An 8,532-nucleotide genomic window follows, 5' to 3' on the forward strand; every position below is an offset into this window, starting at 1 on the left:
CGGGGCGGTCAGTGGGGCGTCGCGGTGGCAAGCTCACGCGATCCCGTGGCGCCCCACAGTATGGCCATGAGGGAACAAGGAGGTTTAGTGGGTATGCTCCCATTCGGGGAGAGAATCTCACATAACTCGCGTGTCTTCCCCGAGGCACGGAGTATGCATTAAGCATTCCTCCTTGTATAAAAAAAAAAAAAAAAAAAAAAAGGCTCTAGACTATCTGTGTACCAAATTTCATTTTAATCGGTTAAGTAATTTTGGCGTGAAAGCACGAAAGACAGACAGACAGAGTTACTTTCGCACCTATAATATTAATAAGGATTAATACTTACTACAATAGTTTAGAAGTAGTATAATAAAATGCACACAATTCAAAGAAATTACGATTATCTCTCTCTACATTGGTCTAGTTTTTCAAATTCATCTATCCGTTCCTGCAATCCATCCATTTCTTTTTTTAGGCCTAAGAATCTAAATTAAATGAACAACGAACGTATAGAAATTCATTTATATGTATGTAATTTGAATATCAACGCTGTCATTGATAGACGTGATCATAGATTACAGATACAATAAATAAAAATGACAGAGATTATAAAAAAAACAACTTCTCAAGTTTACAGATTGAAAAAGTGAAAAATCAAAACCACAAGGTATAATTACCATAAATCGACATATTGCAAACGGGAGCAATAACAGATTAATTTCTTAATATTACCAATTTATATTTTCACTTAAAATAACAAAAAAATGTTTTAAAAGTCTCTTCTTTGGTCTTAAGTAAGATTGAGATTTATATGGGCGTTAGTTTTTCGGTAGCAAGGAAAAGTTTGTAAAGGAGTAAGGTGCGGTTAAAAATAATCGGATGATGTGTTTCTTTTCTTGAAATTATGTACGCTGCTTACGGTGTGTCATTAGGGGCCAATTTGTTAAGGAAGTGGTGGAGTTTCGTGATCATTGTATCGTCACATTTGGGAAGGCCCGCGGCTCCCTTTTATCCGTGACACTTTGTTGTATAACACGCGATCCTGTTTGTAAATTAACCAGATTTATCCGGGGCAAAATCTGAATAAATCTGGCTAACGTTCCTAAAAGATACTGCTAGTATTTTAGTAAAGTATCAAATAATGAAGTACCTATTCCAATTCTTGAATGGAGACTCTTCAGTTAGTGTAGCTTTTAAATTTATTATTTACTAGCTTTCACCCGCGACTCTGTCCGCGCGGAATAAAAAATAGAAAACGGGGTAAAAATTATCCTATGTCCGTTTCCTGGTTCTAAGCTACCTGCCCACCAATTTTCAGTCAAATCGATTCAGCCGTTCTTGAGTTATAAATAGTGTAACTAACACGACTTTCTTTTATATATATAGATAAGCTATAGATTATTAATATGAGCATGACATGAGCTTATTATCAAAAAATTACGAAATTAATAAGAATTATTTATAATAGACAATATATGTTTGCGATGTTTCGGCAGCACTATTACCAACATAAGATATTATTAATGAATACAACTCGATAAACACAAAGCAATAGAAGAAAACAAGCAATATACTAATAAATATAAATGTAAGAATGATGTTAATGCAGCAATGAATATGGAACGTAACGAGATCCCATACAATCCCGAGATTAAATTCTTGCTCGCAAATCTCGTTTTTTCCCGGTAATGAAGACGAATCAAGCTGATGAATCGAACGGTAGTCGAATGCCGAATGTATTCACGTAATGATTTTATGCATTCAGTGTAGACGTTACTTTAATGAAATAAGATTCAAAGTTGTATGTTTCAGCGATTGATTAATTTTGCGATGATCATTAAATGGACACTAATTTTGTGCAAATTGTAGGTTTACATGTTTGTGGTGATATTATGATTTGTACGTCAGAGTTAAAATAGAGGATGTACAATTGCGAATTAAATTATATCAATTACCGAATAATATATCTAAAATGTAGCATATAGTATTATAGCTATATTTTGTTATACATGTTTTGATTCGATTTTTGCAACTTGCAAGTTCGAAGCCAAATTATGACGTACGGAACTTGACAGGTCTAGTAGACCGTGAATACATGCGACTGTACATGAAAAGTTTAGGTTTTTTTTTGGGGGCGACAAAATTTTCACTGCCTTTTTACATCTACGAATAAGCGTTTCGGGTCGATACTTTTTCTCGTTGGGCCAATGAAATCCATAGATTTAATGGTCCAATGTGTAAAGTAATTTTTAAGAAAAATGTGGCTTTAATCATTTTAATAGGAAGTAATCATAGTAATTATGTTGTCAAATATGTCATCAATATATTATTACATTGTATAGGCTTCGGACAGGAGAGTTTACTATAGTGGTAGTTACACAATAAAATATAGATGTTTGTCAAAAATATTTATCATAATTATATCAACCCGAGCCTTGCCAAGTCATATATTTTCTATAACACAAACAATAATGCTCGAAACGGATATAGAATTAATGATAAATAAATAAAATATAGGAATATTAGGACATATGGTTAATAAAAGTGTCTCCTTGTACGACTTGTTACAGCAATTGACTAACAAATGGTTTATCGTGCATAATGTTACACGGCCTGAGATGTTACAGTGTATATAAAAATTGATAAATCGTCTGATAAAGATAATATAGATCCCCGCAACGCGTGTATGGGCTAACAATAGGTATAGGTAGTACTAGATGTCACACTTAATTTTTTTATACAACCTCAAGGTATTTTAAAGGATATTTTAACTAGATTCGGTTTCAGTATGTTGTATGTAATTCTTTTACTTCAGTGAAAAATATCCCAAAAAATACTGAATTTCTTAATTACATATTTATTTACTTCTTTCTACTATGAAAACTTTAGCTATCAGCATAATTTATTACACATGTTGAACATTATTTTTCAATCAATCTTTATGTTACACAAATCAAATATAGATAAAATCATGTAGTCAAACATAACCTTGCACTTATTCTATTAGCTGTGGCCTGGGACTCCGTCCGCGCGGAATTAAAAAAAAAACATAATAAATAGCTTCCAGTCTATGATTTACATTTGTGCCAAATTTCATCAAGATCCGTTGAGCCGTTCTGGATATATATTTAAACAAACATCTATCCATCTAAACATTCGCTTTTATAACATTAGTAAGTATTGACAAACACGCAAAATTTAATAAATACAGTCAAAATCTGTTATAACGACATCGAAGGGACTACTCATATTGAGTCGTAAAAACCGATAGTTGTAACAAACGGTGACAGGTATTAATAGGAAAGATATGTATATAACATTCAGCCAGGACCTTTGATTTTGGTCAATTTAACCGGTATGTGGTTCTAAACGATGTCGCAATAAACGGTTTTGACTGTACATAGTTTGATCCATGGCTAATGAAAATATAGTTGAAATATTATCAAATATTGTACGTTTCTAGCTACGCGATATATCCTTGTCGGATAGAGATAATAGTCGAAGCAAACAGTTCGGTTAGGGCGCAAACAAATACAACGCTCTCGTCCCGGATTCATTCGCCAAACTCAATAAGGGTTGATTCCACTGATTGCAATCAGAACCGCTCCGGCGTACCGTGAGATGTACGTGATATGAAAGTATGTATTGATTCTGTACTGAGAGATATGCACGAATCAGTTTTTTAAAATTTTGCAAACAAAAGTGTAATTGGCTCGCGTGCACAAATTAATAGCTTATCATGTTGCGTACGAATTCACTGCAGTCGTGTTTAAAATTAACTTGTTTTTAAAGGGGATTTTCACAGCGAGATTTTATCTCGTTTCAAATACTGTAAAGAATCGCTTCGTGAATTGATGATTTAAATACAAAATTCTGTTAGTTGTTTTCACAGACAGGTATGTATCTACAGACTTGTAGAGTGAACATTGTTTTAAAACAGCCTAGCCTATCATGTTAGTACATTTCAAAGTACATAAATAACATGAATTATTCCTTTCGTATAAAATGACCACAGTTATAGACGTTACGAAAAAGTATTAAATAAATGATAAGAAGTGAGTAGTTATTGAAAGAAAAAAGCATAGCGAAACGAGCAGTTGCATGAACATGTTTTACACTTTTCTAGGAGCTAAGACAATGACTAAACTTCCTGCTACACTGTAATTAGTATTCAAGTTAAGTTCTAAGATGGTAAGCAAAGACAAGCCTCTTTTGATCCGTCACACCAAAAATGTTTCAAGTTTCTTTTGCTTTGTTTCAATAGACAAATTGAACAATAACAAAAAGCGATTTTTTTTTATATCATAAGGTGGCAAACGAGCAAATAGCGAGGCGACCGTTGCCCATAGATATCCGCAAATTCAGATGCGTTGCCTACCTTTAATCAACGAAGAAGGGGACGCACAGAAATAGGACATGTCTCCTTCCTATGCGTTCTCTCTTCCGAAAAATCCACTTCCCCCTCCCATCCTTTCCTAATAAGAAAAGGATGAGAAGGGAAAGAGGACTAAAATTAGGCATCCGGTACCTATACCACACTCATCAGACGAAACGCGGAATAGCTTCCACTTCACGCACTGTCTTCTGTGTGGTCGTGGTGTTGCACTGGTCGACCCGGCCAATTCGTGCACCCAACAAATAATGTTGTTGCGGGATCTACCACTGGAAATTCATCGTATGTAAATATTCAATTTAGAAGAAACGAGCAAAGTTAAAATTGTACATGTAACATTTTTTAAATGATCGACTTTGATCTGAAAACTCGTTAGTTAGCTACATATTTGCATTTACCAATGGGTCGCATAAGGAATAAAGGAAGCATGTTGTTTTTCGTTAGGGATTAAATACCTTAGATCTAGTTTAGTGACTTTTATATAGTACTAACTTTGGCCTGCGAGCCGGTACTCGCGAAATAAGAAACTAAATTAGTGTCCTATTTGTTCTTCCACACTATATTCTAAGACTATGCCAAATTTCAGCGTAATCCGTTTAGCTGTTCTGGAGATAAGTAATAACAAACATCCATCCATCTAAACTTTCGCACTTAATAAGATTGGTAAGATTGCTATCTAGATCTTGTTTAGAACCTAATTGGTGTTCGTTGTTTTGTCTATTTTATTGAACAAAAGAAACTGTTTAAAAAGCTAAATTCATTTTTTTCACAGGATAGTAAAAGAAATTTAAAGAGACAAATAGATGGGCAATTTTTTATGTTTACTTAACAAACATTTTGTAGAAAGTTTTAGTTAACTGTACAACAAATGTATATATTTGCTTAAGTAGTAAATTAATTAGCACTGAACAACGAAATTGTAAAAAAGTTAAGATGTCTTACGTAAAGGTAACGTAAACAAGGTTTACGAGACCGTCTGTGTATTCCTTATAAGTATATTTTTACTTATATCATGACCTCAATTGCATCAAAAATGGAAAATACAGTAGCAAATTGTATAGATTTATAGGTATTTTTTATCAATGTAATTTCATAAAGGCGATTGTGTGACGGGGTGTTGGCCAAACCCCACCCATTGCAGTACCACCACTGCTACCAGTAAAACCACGTTCCACTTTCGCGAACGGAAACAAGCAAAAACTCTGCAGTTCTGGAGACCTGATGTGGGCGTAAACTTGGACTTAACTGACGTTAAATGGTCTTTATTTTCTTTGTAATAAGGGTGATGTGTTTTTAATTTTTTCCAACCATTAAACATTATGTAAGGTGCTATGTAGTGATTAACTTGGTTGTAAAGGTTAGTCAACGTATGCTCGTAATGCCTTTAAAATAATGTTATGTGGCAGTTAGCACGGTTCTACATGAAATTTCTCTCATTTAATGATCGTCACCATTCAACTTTTTGTTCACGTTGTTTTTTTGACAACTGCAACGCATAGTTTAACAGTAGGTTTCGAATGCAGTGCCACTTCTTTTAATACATATTTTAGTCTCTGTTTTGTCAAAGTGAATGCCAGAGAAACCAGTATATCTGCAGTGTAGTTCTATGTAAATACTAAACACGTATTATAGTTATCTAATACATATTATCTTGGCGGCTCTTAACATCGCACGAGTTGCGACGCACAAGCGCATAATATAATTTCAGGTCTAGCGGGAAGTAGTGGGATAGGAAAGGCACTGAGAAAGATATGACAACAAAAATGTATTTTGCGATTTTTAGGGTGATAGAAAAAAGTAGACATGGCGTAAAGTGTGTGCTCTGTGACTTTAAATAAATCTATTTAATGAGTTTTGGGATATGGAAAAAGTAGTTGTATTTTTAGTTTGGTGATTTTTATACATTTGTCGCAAATATTTGTCAGTATGGGATATACATATGATGTTTTTTATTTAAGACCCAAGACGGCTTGAATTTTTTAATTAACTTAACTACGTAATTATGACAATTTTGTCGCAAATTCAAAATTAAACAATTATATAAAATTGTTTGATTACTTTATTTCAATTATACTTGTACAAAATTTATTTCAATATATAAAAAATGTTCCTATTTGAATCATTACTTAAGTAAAAGTATATTAAAAATACACTAAAAATTAAATGTATACAAATACGTTTGGAATGCGGCGTTTAAAATAAACGACGAATTCGTGTAAACGAGATTTAAAGCTACGTCTGCGCCTCTTTAACATTCTTTTGTCCTATTAAGGTTTAAATTTTGATTTAAGGATTCCGTCTGGTTAGTGATTATCTGACCATAAAAACAGGAAAGCGAGAAATTTACCTCTAATGTTTTCCAGGAGGCCGTGCTTTTGTAGACACAGGGAGCCCTTGTCTTAACTATATGCTGATAATTGCTCAAAAGTTCTCTAAACTGTTTTATTTATTTCTTATTAACCCTATTTATCTAGATAATATTTACCGGACTAGTTAAAAGCGTTATTTATGCTTATTGAAGGATAATAATGTTATGCTTTTACAAAAAAAAATGTTAACGATTTAGTAATACAGCTCTCAATTTCACCACCTACGTACATACTAAGCTGGTAGATTGTAAAACGATGTTTTCAATCGATCTAATTAATAGTTGCGTGACAGATTTGATAGAATATAATCGTACAATATTCGCGGGAACCATCTTTACAACAAACCACACTCAAGTTAACAGAGCTGAAACTAAAATGACGTCACAACTCCGTTGTAGATAAAGCCATTTAGCAAATTACATATTATATCAACAGACCAGACAATATGAACCATGACGTACGTTTAAAAACTCGACTACTGATAGAGCTTCGGTGATCTACTTTGGCACATGTGACAGATAGCGTGTTCTAACGACTATTTGCGATTTTTATTAAAACATTTAAAGGAAAATGCTTTCCATGTCCGCTCTATAACTAGTATTGTTTTTGTTTCCTTTGGTTGTATATAGGTCTCTTAAGAATAAATCAATGTCTCTATTACCCCGAAGGTGGCAGTTATGACATAGACACTTGCATGGAACTGCGGTATCTACGTTCTTCGCGATTTGTACCCTGACTGCGTTGAATAATTCAATAGAAACAAGCGAAGACACTCGGGGTGAAGTGGCAGTGGCGGGGTGAGGGGCGAGGGTGTCTAGACCGATGTTTTTATTGGAAACAATTCGCAACGTTATTTACTTTGACATTTAAATAAACAACATTGTATTAGGTATTATTTTGTAAAGATCTTTGTGAGTCGTGTATTGAATGAATAAAGTTGTAATACAAATAAAAAAGGTTAGTTAAAAAAACAGACACGAGATTTACTGGTTTCTAAGTTTTTTTTTTTTGTAAAGAGGCTATCGAAAATATTAGCGTTGGGTGACTACTAGTATTAAACTCTTTTAGACCAGATAAGAAAATGCAGAATGCAAAATTGAATTGGTAGGTAAATAGACTTTACACTGTCACACCGATCAGGTCAAACTCTTATTAACTACCTCTACATTCCGTCAGTAACTCAGCTTTATCGTGCAACGCACGATACCACTAAGTAAGCAATAATTAAGCACTTAGTTATCTGTGTATTTTTCACCAGATTTTAAAGAAGACTAAATCCGCTCGGAATTAACAAAAAAAAAAAACAATAAATGTACTATGTGTTATTTGAGACTATGTTCTTTAACTGTGTTAAATATCAATTGTGTTGAAATGTTGCGCAGGTACTAAATATGTGAATTAAACGCATCCCACGGGAACCATACACGTTTCGTCGTTCTGGAGATACCTAGTAACAAATATCTATACATTCAACCATCCAAACATTATAATAATAAGAAGTAATATTGTTGTCTTGTGGTGTTTATACCTGATTTTTACTTTAAACAAAACGCATTAGTCTAACTATACAAAAATAAAAACATTAAAAAAAATCTGAAATAAGGATAGCATATGAAATAAAGTTGATTTTCCGTATGCCATAAGTGTTGATAATGTTGGACGCGTTGAAACACATTGAATAAATATGAGGCATGCAGACGGTAGCTAGTGTTCGTGTTTGCAACACTCGAGCTGCTACTGCCCCGACCCCTCGCAGATGAATAATCAAAACTCATAAACACTCTAGCCAC

The sequence above is a fragment of the Papilio machaon genome, chromosome 21 (genome assembly GCF_912999745.1).
Source record: "Papilio machaon chromosome 21, ilPapMach1.1, whole genome shotgun sequence".
Taxonomy (NCBI): domain Eukaryota; kingdom Metazoa; phylum Arthropoda; class Insecta; order Lepidoptera; family Papilionidae; genus Papilio; species Papilio machaon.